The sequence below is a fragment of the Cyprinus carpio genome, chromosome A18, assembly GCF_018340385.1.
Source record: "Cyprinus carpio isolate SPL01 chromosome A18, ASM1834038v1, whole genome shotgun sequence".
Taxonomy (NCBI): Eukaryota; Metazoa; Chordata; class Actinopteri; order Cypriniformes; family Cyprinidae; genus Cyprinus; species Cyprinus carpio.
Window position 1 is genome coordinate 7883316 of NC_056589.1, and position 17576 is coordinate 7900891.

The window sequence follows — 17576 nt, forward strand, 5'->3', positions numbered from 1 at the left end:
GAATCTAATAGTGACAGCGATGAAATGTCGTTTGTCAATACTGACATCAATGCAGTCTCATCGCTACAACATACAATGGCAGAAGACACAGAGAATATGTTTCTTGAATATTCCGGTAGTGACATGGATGGAGAGTTTTTTGAGAATACTGCCAACATTGATATGCCCACAGAAAATTTAGCAGAGGAGTTAAAGAGGTGGATCATTGAATATAATATCAAGCACAATGCTGCAGAAAAACTGCTCAAAATTCTCAGGGATCAAGGGCATAAACACCTGCCATCTACTACTAAAACATTATTAAAAACGGATACTGTTGAAAGCCAAATGGGTCTGGTGTGGAATGCATTAAATTTGGAGTGACTGAACAATTAATCATGTGCTTGAATCGGTATCCCAACAATTATGCAAAAGACATCACTGAGCTTGAGATTTCCCTCAATGTAGATGGACTGCCACTCTTTAAGAGCACTGGTAAATCTTTCTGGCCTGTACTCTGCACAGTACATCTAAAACCAGCAAGCACATTTCCTTTGACCATTGCCCTTACTGAGGCCAAGCCCAAATCACTGGACTTCATTAAAGTCATATCAGATGAACTGAAAATGATTCTAATGAATGGCTTTGCATGGGGAGAAACAACACTCAATGTAAGATTGAGATGCATTTCCTGTGATGCACCAGCAAAAGCCATGCTGAAGTGCATCAAACAATTCTCAGGTTATTATGGCTGTGACAAATGCACCCAAAAAGGCAACTGGGAGGGGCGCATCACGTACCAACAAGTGCATGACCTCACTTTGAGGAATGATGTCTCATTTAGAGAGCAACACCAGCCAGAACATCATCACGAAAATGCTTTGTCCCCTTTCAGCAATCTCCAAATTGACATGATCAAGTCTTTCCCTGCTGACTACATGCACCAGTGCTGTCTGGGAGTGATGAGAAAAATGCTCCTACTATGGTCACAGGGCAAGTCGGGGCATCGGCTATCGCCAGCTCAGCTGAGGGAGGTCAATCAGAGGCTAAGGAATTTGAGAAGTGACATAGCCCATATTTTTGCCAGGAAGCCACGCAGTCTGGAGGATTTGGAGAGATGGAAGGCCACTGAATTCAGGCAGTTTATGCTCTACACTGGCAAAGTTGTTCTCCGGGGAATCCTGCCAGAATCCCTGTACAGTCATTTCATGGCCTTTAGTGTGGCTTTGTGTATACTAGTGTCTCCACATTTAACACAAACCCACAATGTGTATGCCCATGAGCTCCTCACATATTTTGTAGAACAAGGCCGGTACATATATGGGAAAGAATTCCTAGTGTACAATGTGCACTCACTGCTTCACCTCACTGCTGATGCCACCACATATGGATCATTAGACAAATGCAGTGCCTTTGCGTTTGAGAGCTACATGCACCAGCTGAAGAAGATGGTTAGATCAGGAAACCATGTTCTAGTCCAAGCAGCAAAACGGCTCCAAGAACGTTCACAGATTCCTATACAAACAAGTGAAGAGAGACCAATACAATTGAAACATCCTAATAATGTTTACATTGTTAGCCCAACATCCTGCTGTGAAGTTCTGGAGAGGACCAACTCCGGAAAGCTCTTATGTAGAGTCTTCTCGCACTTAACATCGTACCTTTACGAGCCATGTGACTCGATGATCTATGGAGCCTATGTATGTGGTCCATCAAAGATGGAGATTCTGGACAAGACAAACTTGCAAGGAAGGGCAATGATTCTTGAGGACGGGCATGGCCGCAAAGTTGTCTTTTCTCTCCTTCATGACCTTGATTAATGAAATATGGAAATATGTACATAGTTAGTATTATTTTTTTTCTGTCATTGCTTTAATGTCTTAACTTAGATTTCATATTTATTGGCCCTCTTTTCTAAGGAGTGTATGTTCTTCTGTTTGTAATGTAGGTTGGATTTTACATAGTTATTTTTGAACAAGAAAATGCAATTGCTGTGGCGCCTGCATTATGGGTAGAGGAGGTGAATGGGGTAAGGGTACATGCACGTGCAGACATACACACACACACACATACATAATTAATACCGGAAATAAATAAGATGTGATTAACTTTTCCCTGAAATGTTTTAGGTTCTGATTTGCTACTGGCCCCGTAGAAACGCTGCTGCCATGGCAAAGGCCTCCCAAAGGCCAGATAAGGAGCTCTGGAAGCGGCACAAAATAAGAATACTCTCCGAGACTGGTGAGAAAACTGAATAAATATATAGTCATATGGAGGTACACTCCCTTTTACATAGTAAAATGATTACAAAAACTAAAAAGACAACTCAAATTTACTCTGTCCTTAGACAACTATAAGACAGCCAGAGAGCGAGCCAAAAAAGCTGTAGAAAGTTCAAACGTGGACACAGAAGAAGAGGTGCTAAAAGAGCGGAAAAAAAAGGTACCATCATCAAAATACTGGACAGAGAGTGAAGGTAAACACACGCGATTGCTTTTTGTCATGCATTATTCCGCTGTTTATGTATAAAAATCATGCAATATGCCATGCAGAGAAAACTACTGTATAAAACTAAACTATATATAAACTGTTTCATCCTGAATTAATAGGAGAATGTGAGATTCCTACCAAAAAAAGGAGAAAAAATGTCCACATCCTCTCAAAAGCCATCAAGCCTCCCAAAGCCTCCAAGTTGTAAGTAACAGAATTAACTTTTGGTGTCATTTCTTGTGTTGTGTTGTGTTGATTTGATGGTGGTGTGTCCGGTGTCAATTAGAGAACAGGCAAAATAAGTGCATTGCCAGCTGACGGGAAGAGGCTATTTTGTGTGAAATACAAACAGATTTCTAATGAAAATCCTATTTTAAAAATGTTTTGAATTTTGGTTGGAGTGTCTTATATTGTGTGAGTTGTAGATTGGTATTTTTTGTCATGGCATTTTGTGTAAGTTACAATTCCTTGTCAAAGTACTCAACTCCCCTGAACTATGAGTTTATCCCATGCTTTCAATGTCTGTTCTTAGACAAACCACCTACTGACATCACAATCACAGCTCACTCACCTGAGGAAGATGAGCCATCCCTGCCAAATCTTTCAGCTAATAATACTTTCCATGGTATGTATGTTTAATGTTGATATTCTATTCATCTGTTAAGATAAATGTTTTTTTTTTGTTTTTTTTTTTTTTTAATCTTCAGTAAATTAAGATTATGGCTGCATTTTTTTATTACTGTCTACTAATCTCAATCTCTGTTACCTAAATTATACGTTTATCTCTATAAAGCTGCTTTGAAAACAATCTACATTGTTAAAAGCGCTATATAAATGAAGATGACTTGACTTGATTTACTATCCAAATTAGACCATAGCTATTGCATCTGGCAATACAGTCATGCCAATGTCTATATTTTATTTCTTGAAGTACCACACATATGCCTGAATACTAAGCAAATAATTAAATGTCAAGATGACCACCCCCCACCCCATCAACATTTTTCAGATTTCCAGCATCTCATCGAGCAATCTGAGCAGCGGATGCTCCTCGCAATAGAGAGAATGTCGACAGATATTTCAAATTCTATTGAGCGTCTGGTCCAGACTATTCAACAGAATCATCCTGGTCCGGCAACCATCACAACACCACCACAGGAGACCATTGAGAGGCCCTGCAAAACAGTGCAGGAGCTGCAAGCTTTCATATTAAAACTTGAGGGCCCAGAAGGGAAAAAAAGGATGGTATGTTGATATAGCACAGGGGTCGGCAACCTTTTTGTCACAAAGTGCCATTTTTAAGTTCAAAATGTAGATCTGTGTGCATGTAGGCTAAATTATCTGTAATGAAATACATACACCTCTCACATTTGCTTGTGTGCCAGCGATTAACCCTGCTCCGTGTGCCATTGCAACACTAACATATGCTTTTTAATATTTATCTTTATATGTTGCATAGATACAGTTTTGAGCCTGATGGGAGGTAGCAACATTGGAGACGCTGTGAGGAGAATCCTTCGGAAAATAGCTACCAATGAGGCCTGGTCAAATTACAGCCTGAAAGGCCGAAAAGGAAAACTGACCTTCATTGGGACAGCGCTTCACCATATTGTTTTAAGTATGCTTTTCAAAACTTCTCTCTTCTTCTCACTTCATCACGAAACTTTTTAAAGAGCAAATGATAAACAGAAAAATGTCTGTACTGTCCCTGTACCTTCGGATAATTTGTTTTCTCGTTTTTGACTTCTAAACGGAAAAAATAAGAAACTGCTCATTTATCACATCAAAAGGGATTTTACTTTAAACCATTCAAGCGCAAGAATCGCGCGCTGTTCTGTGATGCACACTGATGCCTCACTAACGGCCCATTTCAAATGTTTACTGCTTTCTTCTCTTTCTTTGTATGCCAGTCATACAGTTACCTGTGCTTTCTCAGCAATGAAGTTCCACATTTGCGGCTATCCAACACGAAAATGCATGCAGCAAATAAGCCGTTCACAATATTTTCTTCAGATAACTCCAAATTTCTCCCACACACTGGACTTGATTTTTGATGACGTATTGTCGACAACTTTACAATCTCCTCCACTAGCTATTCTTTTCTTCCACTCCTCAGCATCCATCTCGACGACTGCAAGCAGATCGCGCGCGAGAGGGTTATGATGAATTTTTAAAAGTGGAAGTATAGGTAACGTTATTCCTGGGAGGGCTTGGCGCGTGGGCACAAATAAATGATGTGGATTTTAAATTATTTTATCAAAAATTACCTTATCAACTTGAAATAGAGGCATATTTTTGTAGATGTGTTCCTAAAAATATGCATATATATTTTTTTTTACGTTTGCATGTGATTGTTTTAAACCCGTGTTTCCCCCGTGTCCGACCCGACCCGCACCCGACACAGGTGGATATTTTTCGCCCGTTTGAGCAAAAACCTGCTGGTACCCGAACCTGTGCAGGAATCTAACTGTATATAGGTCTATGCTTATATTTAATTTCACGGAAAGCACAAAAACATTTTCAATATTACAATAAATACAAATTATTGTAGGCTAAATTAAATTAATATCTTACTTACATCTACAGTTTTCCTCGAGTGAATTCAGTGAAATCCAGACTGTGTCTGTCTCTGTCTGAGGTGAGCGGCACTGGCGTGAACGCGGCAAAAACTGCCGCGAACCAGCAGGTTTTTTTCTTCACTCTTATCTAAACTCATATGATTGGTTATTGCATCATGAGCTCGTCAGATTCGTGTTGATTGTTTTATAATGCTCAACGCTGAAATAAAAATTAATATTTTGCATGCCATGTATAGGCTAACTTACTGTAATATGGCGAAACACTTTTAATTTATTTTCGCATTTTATTTCAATAGTGATAATCGTCATAGATTTATTTAGATTGTTTTACCCCCCTTGTAGAATATGCATTTTTATCAATTTTGGAGGGAACAGGGCAATTGTGTCTCATAATGTAGCAATTTTTATTTCCACATCGCGCCGTTCCCCGGTGCTGTCCGAGGCGATGGTGCTGAATCTGTTGATATCGATGGCTCGAGAATCAATTATTCTCTCGTGCAGGGCTGCTTCACTGCGTTATGTGAGGAGAAAGCGGTGTTCTTTATAAAAGCGCTTCAGAAATAGTTTAAATTGCATTAGGACTCATGGGATATTATAAAAAATATAAAATAAAAATATAAAATAATCCAAACTATAATAATAACTATAATAGCCTAGTCTACATATTTTAAAATGTAATCATGTATGACAATAACGTCATAATAATGGTCCATTTTAAATGTTTACGTGCTTCTTTTTTCCATTTTTGTTCGGTGGAGCTGTGAACTGTTGTTCTTGTAAAAACTTTCCAGCATAGTCTGGAGCCCTGCATTAGAGACTTTCACATTTATTTTGTTACCTTTTTTCTCTTCTAGGTGCTTGTGCCAAACAATTTCCGAAACACACAGAAAAGGAAATTGATACATGTATAGGGGAAACCCTCAAACATGCACCTCACCGTGCCAAGGTGGTCGCGACACCTGTAAGTTGTTTTATTCAATGAGACCTCCCTCTCTCTCTCTCTCTCTCTCTCTCTCTCTCTCTCTCTATATATATATATACATATTCTCTAGAATAACATAACTGTTTTGATTTATTTACTTAGTACTTATAAACAAAGTGAAGTTAAAAGTAATTAAAAAGTCGTTGAAGTGATTGGTAAATATAATGTTTGATTTTTTCAGGCAGCGGAAGAAGAACTTCGGGCACCTCCTGGGGATGGAGACAATGACTGACACACACGCACACACGCACACACGCACGCACGCACGCGCGCACACACACACACACACACACACACACAGTATATATTTAATTTAAATAATTGTTTTTGTTACTTGTTGTTCAGCATTTACTGAACATAAAATTAATATAAATCGTTGTTCTTGTTGTTATTACTGTTTCCTAATATTTGGAAAAATCTGTTTTTGTTCACACAAAATAAATAAATAAATGACTGATTTTATCTTTGAGTGTGTTAAACGTGCATGCTTATTCCTGATTAAGGTTCTGAAGTGTTTTTTTGCAGTAACATTCTAGTTTGGTTACCTACAGGTCCTTGAGACCAGTGGGGATGTTTCTTAGAACGTTCTGGGAACATCACATTTCCAAATAAAACATGGTCCCCTAAACGTTCCGATAACGTCCTGAATGTTCTGTGAAGGTCCGCAAAATAACGTCCCCCGACCCTTTAAAGAACTCCACATCATGACCGTCTCCGAACGTTCCCGGAACGTTACTAGGCGACGTCCTTGACACTAGTGGGGACGTTCTGAGAACGTCCTGGGAACGTAACATTTCTAGCTGGGTAATGTCTTTGGGTTTTAGAATAGTGTGGGCGTTTGAGAGGGAGGGAGCTCACGCGCTCGCAGTCAAACCTGTGACAATGCACTACTTAACATACAAATATGAGTAATAAAGATATTATTAAGAATAATTGTATAATTGATCTCTTTAAGTAATGTTAACATGATATCACGCTGCATTCACTGTGAAAGGAGCAGCTCTGAGAGGATCACGAGCCGATCGCGTGCGCAAAGTGCGCGCTTGGCTTTGAAACCAGCAGCGCAAACAGGCTTGACGAAGGGAAAAAGCCATATTACTCTTAGTTCGTTTGACTGACACTTTGCTAAAGCAATGGTACGTAACACAACGTTAAAAACCTTTATAATAGGTTTATAATGAGGAGTATAAATTTTCGGTTCATTTTGAAACTGTGGCGGTCCGCCACACTCTAGTTAATGAATCGGAAACACTGCAGACAACTCTGAAACAAAAGAGCGTCTCTCAAACGGAGCGGAATCGCTCCATTAGCAATGACGTCACACAGATGTAACGGCATTTAACGGTCTTTACGGCTCCGATGAGCGGACTGTATATATAAAAAGACGGAAAATCGTTCTCTGTGTGAGATGTGATACATTTACCGAAAAAGACAGCCCAATTTTTATTACAATTTAATGGGTTTCATGAGTGAAACGCCTGCTATTTATTTTAGTAGTTATAATCCTCAGAAAAACGAACTGTTCCCTCAGACTGTTTATTATAATTACTTATTGTAATTAAATATTACTTACTTTCTTCATAGTTTTAAATGTCATTTACTTTTATTGTCGGCCCATACTTTTAAAAAGTAATTTAACCAAACTGATTAAGTAAAAAGTAATTTACCTCAGGAAAATGCACTGCTGGGGATGTCGCTCAAAGGGGAGTCAGGCTGTGCGCGCGGTGGGCACAGACCCCGGATTATATAAACCGGCTGCCCGGTTTCGCGGGCTTGGCACGCGAGTAAGAATTTAAGCATTGAGAGAAAAGTTTATTTATTTTAATTTTTAAAAAGTTGTATGTACAATTATATAATGACACACTGCGTTAACTTGGCATTAAACGTAGAAAAAAAACATTGAGTTTTCAAATAGTGTGGTGTTTGCGGTTTCCTGCTATAGTCAAGGGAATGGTGTTACCAAAAATATAAGTTATATCCTATGGAAGTAAATGTATGCAATACTATAAATCCATAAAATTCCAAACCCATGTGGCCTAAAGGCATTAAAGCATGTGCAAATTAAGAAAGTTATTCATTAAGCCTTGTGCAATATAGAGAATATTATTCAGAATAATAATAATTATTATTATTGCTTGTTTTTGCTATAAAAGGAACATTTTCTAGAATATTTCTTAAAGAAGGCATTAAAGAAATAATTCTTAAAAAATAAATAAAAACTAGCATCCAGCATCTCTGATTTGCCAGATTCATCATAGCATGCTAATTAATAAATAAATAAAAATTTGCATCCTGCATCTCTGATTTGCCAGATTCATCATAACATGCTAATTCATAAATAAAAAGACACTCTCAATATATAGCTCTTAAAAGAGCCTTTGTGTGTGCTGTCATATAGTTATACATTGCTTTGATTTTTAGGGATTAAACCAATAAACTACTTTGACTAGTGACTTTAACATTTGTTTTATTAATGTTTATTTATAGTGCAATTTATTCTGCTTACCTGACTCATGCAGACTTTCTGTCCTGATGTTTGGCTGTGGTCCCCCCATCATCCACTCTTCGGCAACCGGTCTATTTATAGAGACCACCGTGATCTAATCTATACAGATCTAGTTAATATAATAATGCTTAAAGTGTGTAAAATAAATTTAAATTATATGTAGGTGGTGTGTGGAGATTCTAAGAAATCCACATGGTGATAGAGATTCTGAGAAGTCCACGTATTTAAATTAAACCCAAGTGTTGTTAAGAGATTCTGAGAAGTCACATACTTAAAATGTGTTCTATTCATAATGATAAGTTTCATTTCAAAAGTTAAAAATTAATATTTCATGGTAAGGATCTGTGTTACTTATATATTGTGTATATATATTCATGGTAAGGATCTGTCTTATAAATATTGTGTCTTTTGTATCAATATATTCTTAGAATTATCAGTATGATACTTTGAATCTAAAAGAGGAAGAAGTCCAAAATCGAGAAATTGACTAGACTATTTTTAAAGGTCAGGTGTTATTAGTGATAGCCAGATGATGACTTATGTCTGGAACAACAGTATAGTGGGGGGGTGGTTGACCTTCTGAGACTCTGGTCTCTCTATCTTTTCAGCTCACTTCCTCTTCTTTGGCTTCACTCGACAACTCTTAGACTCAGACTTAGAACTCTTACAGGGTTTTTATTCAAATTCAGATACCTTGAAATTCAGATACTTTGATACTTTGATACTTTGATATTTTAATATTTTAATACTTAAATATTTTGGTACTTTGATTCGAACAGAATAATTGTTTATGTTTTAATTACAATTGTATTAATGTTTTGATTAATACTGATGGGTTCAATCATTCATAAATGGATTGTTATTAAAAATGTACTAACATTGGATTTACATTTTCTATATTTGAAGGTTGTTATTATTATCCAGAAACTTTATTTCCAAGTTATGATTTGTGGTTTCTGTTCTCTATATTCTTTTTAATAAATTTACATATTATTACACCTTGACCGTCTGAATTGGATAAAATTTTGCATCAGTAGGTATATTTAAAATCTGAAAACACAGATTTCTCATTATTTTTGTGAGAAGAAAGCATAACCACAACTTCTAAATAGGGCCAGTCAAGCACACAAACACCATGGTCATTTAACCAACTTTTGGTGCTTTTGGCAGTGTGGGCAGGTGCCAAATCCTGCTGAAAATGAAATCAGCATCTTCAAAAAGCTGGTCAGCAGAAGGAGGCATGAAGTGCTCCAACATTTCTTGGTAAACGGGTGCAGTGACTTTGCTTTTCAAAAAACACAATGGACCAACACCAGCAGATGACATTGCACCCAATTTTTATATATATTTAGAAATAAAAGTAAAGAAAATCAAAAGGACAAACTTATGACTCCTAGGTAGACTGTTCACACACTCACTGTTTGGGAGTAACAATTGCATCTACTTGTAGATGTGAGTCTCAGTGTTCTCTACACAACAGATTTCAGTAGTGTTTTGAATGCTGTTTGTATGCATAGGTAACTGAAGTCAAGTAGTATTCTATTTGTGATTATTACCTCTTACTATAGCAACAGCGAGTAAAGTATTATCAAAGATGGCGACAGCCATACTACTAAGTCTTATCACAATTGACATGACAAGAGTCCAGTCAAGGCATGACTTCATCTGTTAAATCTAAACTAGCAGCATCTTTTATAACTGGAGTAGATTGGATTATTTAAGTCACACACAGATCACAAAAAGGAGCAGAGAAAATACTTAAATTTTGTTTGTGGTATGCCCTGTCAGATGCTTTGACAGATGCGTGTGAACTTGAATAATTGAAGAGAATAGGAGCGCAATAATTTTGACTTATTTATATTTTAGTAAAATATTTTTTTAAATGTAGGATTAATATTCTACATATATAATTTTTTTTTTTTCCAGGAGTACAGAAGTGTCACCATGAGCTCCCGACCTCCTGACCTCTCTGTGGCTCAGCTGTTTTAGGACTTTTTCAGAACTACATCTTTTTTGGTCACCACAATCAGGATCTTCAGTGGGGATTCATCAGTGGATTCCACCTATGGAAAAGTTTAGGCTGGGAGTGTGTTGTCATACCAGCAGAAACAATCTGCATCATTACTCACCATCATGATGCCCCATCACCACCACATCTACCACTTATTGGTTACAGCCTTGATACATCTGTCTGCTTGTTTGTCCATAGCGAACATATTTGTTTTTGTATGTAACCAACACACTTGTACAGGAAATGTAACAATTTATATTGACATGTTTACATTATCTACATTTGTACAAATAAATGCAAATTTATCAATTTCACAATTTCTATACTAAATATTATTTTAATTAATATATATATATTCTGTTATATTTTCGTAGAGAGTGAAAGTAGCCAAGGGTATTAAGGGAATAAAAAAAAGTCTGTCTCTAGTGTTTACTCTAGAAATACTTTGCTTGTATTAAGGAAACCATAATTACTAATGTCTACACTGGAAGTGACGGGACTGGACAAATCCCCTTCAGTAAAATCATTCCTCGTTCTATTTTTGGCGTAGTCCAGGCTCTTTCAACAACGGTTGCGTATGGTGTGACATGGTGTTACATTAAAAACCCGAGTTCTACTGATTCATTTGCTTTTTCACAGATGTCTCTGCAACGTACGTGTGCTATATGGGGTGAAATATTAATACAATTTAGAATAAATTTAAAATTATTTTTTTCTATGTGAATATATTTTAAAATGTAACACATTCCTGTGATTCAAAGCTGAATTTTCTGCATCATTATTCCAGTCTTCAGTGTCACAAGATCTTTCAGAAACAATAGTGTAAAAGTTAAAGTCGAATAACAGTAAGTTAGTTTTTGCTCTGATGAACCAAATTTATTTATTAATGTCAGTGATATGTCCAGCAATTCTGAATAGTTATGATTAATGAAATGAAACAATGTTACCATTTGAGTGTTATTTGTAAATTCCTACTCCTATTGCACAAAAATAAATAATCAAGAATGAAAAAAGAATAAACTAAAACTGACCAAGAGAGAATTCTGGGAATGTTTGCAAAAAATAACCTAAAAAAATAACCATGAGGGAACGTTCTCTATAGGTTATTTTTAGGTTGTTTTTAAAATAACCACCCTGCAACGTTTTTGGAACGTTATTTTATGGTTGCAAAAAAATAACCTAAAAATAACAGCTGTTCCTACTATGTGAGATAGTAGTAAATAAAAGTTCAAATCTCAAAAATGCTTGCAGACTTGAAAAACTCATATTTAATATATTTCAAATCAGCAACAAAATCTGAGGTGAACTGTTACATGAATGTTTTCGATGACGCTCAAATTGCATTAAAAAGCATATTTTAGGTTGATCCAGCTAGCACGCATGCGCAGTCTCAAGTGCGTGTCATGTTTCTATGGCAACCAGTGATGACTTCGACCGCCAAACCGCGCTTTACATTTTCTCCCATTTCTATAATAATATAAATGAACCGTTTAATCTTAAAGTTTTAGTGGTCAGATTCAGACTCTACGCAGAGCAGAGAGCACAGAGATGAAAGCAAATAAATATTGTCAGCGGCCATGGCACTGAACGAGCAGTCGTTATTATAGTTCAAAAGGGCAAACACTCAAAGTTATGTCATCCGTCAACGTGACATCAAGTGGACTTTTGAAGCTGAAATAATTAGTGGATTATTAAATTTGGACTTGGAATAACGAGAGGAATAACATGGATAACTTTCTTGTCGGAGGATTGTAATGCATCACAGGCAGTCAGGTACAAGGAAGAGAGACTACGGCTCCTTAAATTAGGTAAGACAAAAAGTTGTATTTTTCGCAACAGGTTTATTGACTTGTAATAGCAATTTAAGGTGGAATATGTGACAATCGGGTCCAGTCGGGTCTGTGTCTTCCCGGCGGGTTCGGGTCCAGCTTTCTAATAATAGACGGGTCCGGGTCGGTTCGGTGTAGTACATTACGGGTCTCTTTCGGGTTTGGGCACAACTTTTTGGACCCGTGAAGACCTCTACATCACAGCTTATCATATAGAGTCAGGTCATATCACAGAAGATCATCCAGAGTCACGTCATGTCCTGTCTGTTGCACCCAGATTATCAAGGTCAGTCCTTCGGTATCCCAGTCTGGTATCCAGTGTGAGGCATGCACCACTGGTGTCTGCACGCACCGCTGGTATCCCCAAACCCACTCACTCTAGCCCTCCTGTTCTTGAACTGGAATTTGGCATTTTTGTTCCCTCATATTTATATTCCTGTGAAACAGGAAGCCAAGGCTGGATAATTTCATGTTCATAGTCACCCTGGTGTGATTAAAAAATGCAAATAAGAATGGGAATATACTTCAGACATAATTTAATCATAAGAATTTCGACCAATATTTGTGACCATTGTGTATAATAGAAAAACATATAATTTATAATGTGATTTTCCCCCACTTTTATTTATTTATTTATTTATTTATTCAATTAAAGGTTACATTTTAAAAATATTTTTGAATGAAAGATCAAATGGATAAACAGTGCACACTTACTTTCACTGCCATCTTTGATCATATTTACCAAGGGTATGAATAATCATGCATTCCCTACATGCTGTTTTCTGACCTGATGCCACTGCAGCTGCTGTATGGTGAGCTCCTGCAAGGGCAGCATACTCTGGGCCACCCAAAAACCCCCCCAAAAAAACCTTTTTGTAGATCACCTGCAATTTATACTGAATGATTGTATGCCACAGTAACTTCCCTTGAAGAACGGGCGGCTGACAGAGTCGCCTGGAAGTCCACCTATAAGTCTACCTGTAAGACCGGACTTGATGCCTGGGAAGTGGCCATGACCCAGGCGGCAGAGGAACGCCACCACTGCAGGGATACTGCTGTACTTCTCATCCCAAAGGGTCTGAAGTGTAAACACTGTGGGGGCATCTGCACCTCAGAGTTCAGTCTCCACATTCATTTACGTGTCCACTTTAAGACTGATCTATAGCAGTGCATCATCCTCATGTTAGAAAAGATTTATATTTTAAATAAATGCTGTTCTTTTTAACTTTTTATTCATCAAAGAATCCTGAAAAAAAGTATTGCCGTTTCTAAAAAAATAATGGCAGCACAACTGTTGCCAACATTGATAATTCTAATAATAAATCACCATATCAGAATGATTTCTTATGGATCACATGACACTTTATACTGGAGTAATGGTTGATGGAAATTCAGCTTTGCATGACAGAAATAAATTATATTTTAGAGGATATTAAAATAGAAACCATTAACTTATATTGTAATAACATCTTGCAATATTACTGGGTTTTTTTCTGTATATTTGATCAAATAAATGCAGCCTTGATGAGCATAAGAGACTTCTTTAAAAATCATAACAAGTCTTACTGATCCCAAGTGTGTGTGTATATATATATATATATATATTATATATATATATATTATATATATATATATATATATATATATATATATATATATATATACAAAATAATAACTATTGACTATGCCAAAAGAGTTGAAAAGAAAAGTTTTGAGTGAGGAAAAGAAAGCTTCACTTCTGGTTTTACTGGATGGAGGGATACAGTGAGCATCAGGTTGCTTCCATCCTTAAAATTTCAAAGACTATGTTTCATACACATTCATCTTTATTAAATTTCTGCCCTGAGAAAAACTTAATTTTTTTAAAACTAAATTTTAATGATGTCTGTTGTGAAATATTAATAATACATTCACGTGATGGATTTTGCATCTGCAAAACACAAAACAAATCACAGAAGGCATCAGGCCATGAAGATTGGACCAGTAATAACAGCCGAGTAGGAAATGATTGTTTGGCAGTCCCATGACCATAAGTTGTTTCCTTCGAAGGACATGATTAAGCTCTTTGTTAAAAATCTGGCAACACAAATGTATACTGTATATTTCAAGCCATTATGAAAACACTTATTTTGAATAGGTAGAAAGGAAGTTTATGTGAGGTAGTGCAGTCTGTTTCCATTAAAAACAATACCCGAAGATAACATCAGTGAAGGTGATATTAATTTTCAGTTATTAAAAAATGAGATGAGTATTACAAATAAGGACTGTCTTAAAGGTGTTCATGTGAAAATATTCCTTTTGATAATATGCTTAAAAGCAAACAAACAAAACAAACAAAAATAATTTAAAAAAAGTTTAATTGTTGACAACTTCCAAAGGAACCAAATGAGGAGGTCCATGTGAGCATTGATTGAATTGATATGAATAGAGCTGTGATGAGATTTTTATCTTGTCATATTTTATTAGAGTTTTTAGCTTGCTATAAACATGGACCATCAGGCTTTTTAGAACACTAAGTGTTCACTTTAAAGGAGAACTACAAAGCTGAGAATGTTGAATTTCCCTTGGCCTCTCCCTGTATATTTGTCAGACACAATAGACCAGGACGACAGCAGTTTCTCACATCCTGTTTTGAGATAAGATGGTATAAAGCAAAGTTCTGGTGTAGAGTTGATCTTGTGTTCCTAGGACTGGTAATGTCCCTTACCAAAAAGTAGTATACTTCAAGTTTATTTTATTAAGTATACTTAAGTAAAGTTCAAGTATATTTTGACTTTTTGTAAGTATAAGTCAAGTATACTTAATTGTCATTATAAGTATATATCTTAGAAGTACATAAAGCCCATTTCTGAGAAGTACATAAAAAGTAAACTAAAAGTATACTGTTTTAATGGCTAGTGGCAACTGTTCATTTACCAACAGAACTGCGAAAATTTGAAAATGCTTTCCCTTGTTAAAAAAATTTGTGTATGAAATGAAATTTGTGTAAAAAAAAAAAGTGTATAAAATGTTTTTTAATAGGGCTGCTCCCTGATAGTTGACTAATCGTTAGTCAACCACAAGAGGCTTGGTCGACCAAAATTTTATTAGTAACTTAGTTGCAGAAAAAATAAAATAAAATAAAAATCGACGGGCAAAGTCATGCAGTCCGTGATGGACAGACTGTTAATGGCTAGTCGTTGGTAATAATGAACATTGACAGGCAGGACATCCAAACGCTTGACTATAATTCATCAACCTCTCAAATATGGCTTATCATCTGAAATATGTAAGTATTAGCAACTTTACATGGCTGCTCGGGACGTGTAGTGGGAACCTTGGGCACATAGCCAGGCTAGGGCCTCAGGATTACCTGGGAGTCAGCCGGGCCAAACTCTAGGCACGAATAGTCCACCGAAAATGCATGCAGGTCCCCTACCCTCTTGATGGAGGCCAGTGCAATCAGGAGCAGAGTTTTCAATAAAAGAAACTTTAGCTCAACTGAATGCAAAGGCTCGAATGGGCCCTGCTGTAGTGATTTTAGCACTAGAGTCAGGTCCCAAGAGGGTATAGAGGGGGGCTGGGAAGGATTTTACCTCCTGGCCCCTCTAAGGAACCTGATGATGAGGTCATGCTTACCTAAAGACTTCCCATTCATGGGGTCAAAGTACGCAGCAATAGCAGCAACCTGGACTTTGAGGGTGGAGGGAGACAGCCTTCGCTCCAACCCTTGCTGCAGAAAGGAAAGCATGACCGCACTCTGGCATCTTTGGTGGTCCTCCCGGTGAGAAGAACACCACTCGACGAGAGTCTCGTAGACGGTTCTCTTGCCGAAGTGATGGTGTTCACTACCTCCTGGGGTAGGTCACCTAGAACCTCCGCGTCCCGTCCAGGAACCAGACATGGAGTTTCCAAAGGTCTGGACGTGGGTGCCAAATGGTGTCCCGTCTCTGAGTCAGTAGATCCTTCCTCAGAGGAATTGGTCAAGGAGGGGCTGTCGCGAGGAGCACTAGTTCGGGGAACCAGGTCAGAGTGGGCCAATACGGCGCCACTAGCAAGACTTGCTCCTCATCCTCCCGGACTTTGCACAGTGTCTGTGCGAGAAGGCTCACTGGGGGAAACGCATATATGTGTAGGCCCTGTGGCCAGTTGTGTGCCAGAACAACTGGCAGTGAGAGGTCTCTGGAGAAGCAAACAGGTCTACCTGAGCGGCTCCGAGCAGTCTCCAAATCAGCTGGACCGTCAGGAGATGGAGTCGCCATTCTCCCGGGAGCATTGCTCGAGACAGCTCGTTGGCTGTATGGTTGAGCAGGCCCAGAATGTGAACAGCACGAAGTGACCTCAGAACCTTCCGACTCCTAAGGAGAAGGTGGCGGGCGAGTTGCGACATGCAATGGGAGCGCAGACCACCTTGTCAGTTGATGTACGCAACTGTCGCTGTGTTGTCCGTTCGGACCTGCACGTGCTTGCCTCATACGCGTCCTTTGAGACGGTTCAAGCCAAGGTGCACTGCTAACAACTCTAGGCAATTGATGTGCCACTGCAGCTGCGGGCCCGTCCAAACCATTGAGACTGCATGCCCGTTGTACGTGGCCCCCCAGCCGGTGGAGGCATCCGTGTAAACCACAGCATGCCTGGAGATCTGCTCTAGGGGCACCCCAGCCCAGAAAAATGCAAGATCTGACCACGGGGCGAGGGTTTGGCGACAGGCCGGTGTATCTTGGACCCAGTGAGTGCCGCCCTTCCACGCCCACCTCGGGACTCGGCCATATAGCAGTGCTGGAGCGGTCTCATATGTAACAGGCCGAGCGGTTTAAGTGCTGCTGCAGCCGCCATATGCCCCAGGAGCCTCTGAAAAAGTTTTAGGGGGACCGCTGTCCTGCCCTTGAATGTATTCAAGCAGGCTAGCACTGACCGCGCATGTTCCTCTGTGAGGCATGCTGTATATTCGACCGAATCCAACTCCATACCGAGAAAATAGATCATTTGCGTCGGGGAGAGTTTGCACTTTCCCCAGTTGACCCGAAGGCCCAACAGGCTGAGGTGCCGGAACACCAGGTCCCTGTGCTCGCACAACTGATCCCGACATTGTGCTAGTATCAGCCAATCGTCTAGATCAGTGGTTCTCAACCTTTTTTTCCAACGGGCCACACTATGGTCCAAGTGCAAGTCTCGTGGGCCGCACGCATATCATTTACATATTACGTCACCAATACAAACC

At 38.5% G+C, this 17576-nt stretch overlaps 1 long non-coding RNA gene across 1 annotated transcript; it reads left to right on the plus strand.

The window, feature by feature from the left end:
- Nucleotides 1-2621: 2621 nt before the first annotated feature.
- LOC122148559 lies at nt 2622-3932 on the plus strand. The gene is made up of 3 exons (XR_006162449.1): nt 2622-2673; nt 3002-3094; nt 3479-3932. It is a non-coding gene; the product is annotated as an uncharacterized LOC122148559 (long non-coding RNA).
- Nucleotides 3933-17576: the final 13644 nt, after the last annotated feature.